This window comes from Equus caballus, unplaced genomic scaffold, assembly GCF_041296265.1.
Source record: "Equus caballus isolate H_3958 breed thoroughbred unplaced genomic scaffold, TB-T2T haplotype2-0000898, whole genome shotgun sequence".
Lineage (NCBI taxonomy): Eukaryota > Metazoa > Chordata > Mammalia > Perissodactyla > Equidae > Equus > Equus caballus.
This window is the reverse complement of record NW_027222040.1, coordinates 29,279-31,223: the sequence shown is the minus strand read 5'-3', so window position 1 is coordinate 31,223 and position 1,945 is coordinate 29,279. Positions and strand designations below refer to the sequence as shown.

At 70.3% G+C, this 1,945-nt stretch overlaps 1 non-coding gene across 1 annotated transcript; it reads left to right on the top strand.

Annotated features, from left to right (window-relative positions):
- Window positions 1-1,826: 1,826 nt before the first annotated feature.
- LOC138922489 (5S ribosomal RNA) lies at window positions 1,827-1,945 on the top strand. Its single transcript, XR_011435575.1, has one exon. It is a non-coding gene; the product is annotated as a 5S ribosomal RNA (ribosomal RNA).

Below are 1,945 nucleotides of genomic sequence, written 5' to 3'. Positions count from 1 at the left end.
AAATGGAGAGCCTGGCACAGCCGAGGTCCTGGTCAGACATGCGTTGATGGCGTCGCTCTCTTTCCCCCAGCCCGCCCCCCGCCCCCCACCCCGGCCCCCCGGCCCTTTCCTCTCCCTCGCGTCCCGAGGTCCCCTTTCCAACGGGATCCAAGAACGCCCACAGGGCCCAAACTCTTGAGATGGGCAGTGCAGACATCGTGCACTGGATCCCGGGTGGACGACGGGAGAGGGCTGCGGCCCAGAACCCTGAAGCCCAGAGGTCTCGGGACGGGGATACCGGTGACGTCGGGAGGCACCAACGGGTGTTCCGACGTGCGTTTCCCTCCCCGTAATCACACCGTGGCGCTCATCCGTCCATCCTCGGCGTGCTAGCCATCTTGGTAAAACTAAGGAGACTTAACGGGTGAGCTAACCTGTGGGAGACCCTGGGTAATGTCCCTACCTGCGCTCGAGCAGACTGTGGACGCTGTGGTCGTCGGGGAGGGGGTTCTGTACGTCTGGTAGATTGCGTTGGTTTCTCGGAGCGAAGTTCTCCGTGTCCTGACTTTTCTGGCTGCTCGTTCTGTCAACTCAGGAAGTCCGGGGGCGCCCCGCAGAAAGAGGAAAAGAGCCAGAACGAAGAGGCGAAGAGAGAAGGAAAGAAACACACAAACACGCTACGCGCACACAAAAACGCGCACACACAGAGCGAGAGCGAGAGCGAGAGCGAGAGCGAGAGCGAGCCCGAGCCCGGCTGCCCTTTCCGTGGCTCCTGGGCGTCCGGGTCGCGGGACAGGGATCCCAGGAGCGCTGCACTCCTGAGACCCTGTCTGCACGTCCCAGGGCCCCAGGGGTGATCGCCAGCCCCAGGGCCCCCGCCTCCTTGCCCGGGCCCAGCTCAAGCACCACCGCCCTCCTGTGGGGAAGCTGCCTCTTGGGCAGGGCCTCTCTGTGTCAGCGTGAGCGTCTGTGTGTCTGTCCCGGGGGGTGTCTGTCTGGGTCCGTGTCTCGGATCCTCTCAATCTCTCTGTCTCTGCCTCTGTCTCTGTCTCTGTCTCTGTGTCTCTCAGGTCGGTCAGTCAGGAGCTGTCCAGGGTGGCCGCGGGGCCTGGGGTTGAGGGCGCGGTCCGGGTCCCGTGGGCGGGGGCGCGGGGCGGGGCGGGGAAGGGTGGCCCGCCCCTGGTCTCCCCGCGCCCCGCCGCCCGCCCCGGAGGGCTTTCCGGTGATGCCCTCTGGTCGCGCCGGTGGCTCCAGCTGGATTTGGGCAAGTTGGGGCCGGGCCGGAGCGGCGGCCGCCGGGGGTTGTTGGGCCCGGGTTCGTTGGGAGGCGCCTCGGGCCGGAGGGGCCTCGCCGGCCCGGGGCCCCGACGCGCTGACGCGCCGACGCGCCGACGCGCCCGACGCCCCGGGCCACCTGTCCCCGAGCAGAGCAGCCGGATGTCCTGCGACCCGTCGCCGGGATGCGGGCGGACAGGAGGCCTGGAGCGTCCGGGGCCGGCTTGGGAGAGCGCCTAGACTTGCGCCCCGCCCGCCCACAGTCCCCGGGGTGCCCGAGGCCTCCCGCGCCCTGGGCGGGCGGCAGGGCAGGGCAGGGCAGGGCAGGGCAGGGCAGGGCAGGGTTTGGCTGGCCGCGGCGGCGGCGGCGGCGGCGGCGGCGGCGGCGGGAGGCAGTGGCAGGCAGGCGGCAGGCGGCGGAGCGCGGGGCGCAGGGGACGCGGGCGGCCGGTGCGCGTCACAGGGGCTCGGGCGCGCGCGTCACAGACGCCAGGCGACGGCGCGTCACAGGGGCCAGGCGACAGCGCGCGCGCGCGCGAGGCTTCTTAGGGGCGCCGGCGGCAGCCGCCAGCGTCTACGGCCATACCACCCTGAACGCGCCCGATCTCGTCTGATCTCGGAAGCTAAGCAGGGTCGGGCCTGGTTAGTACTTGGATGGGAGACCGCCTGGGAATACCGGGTGCTGTAGGCT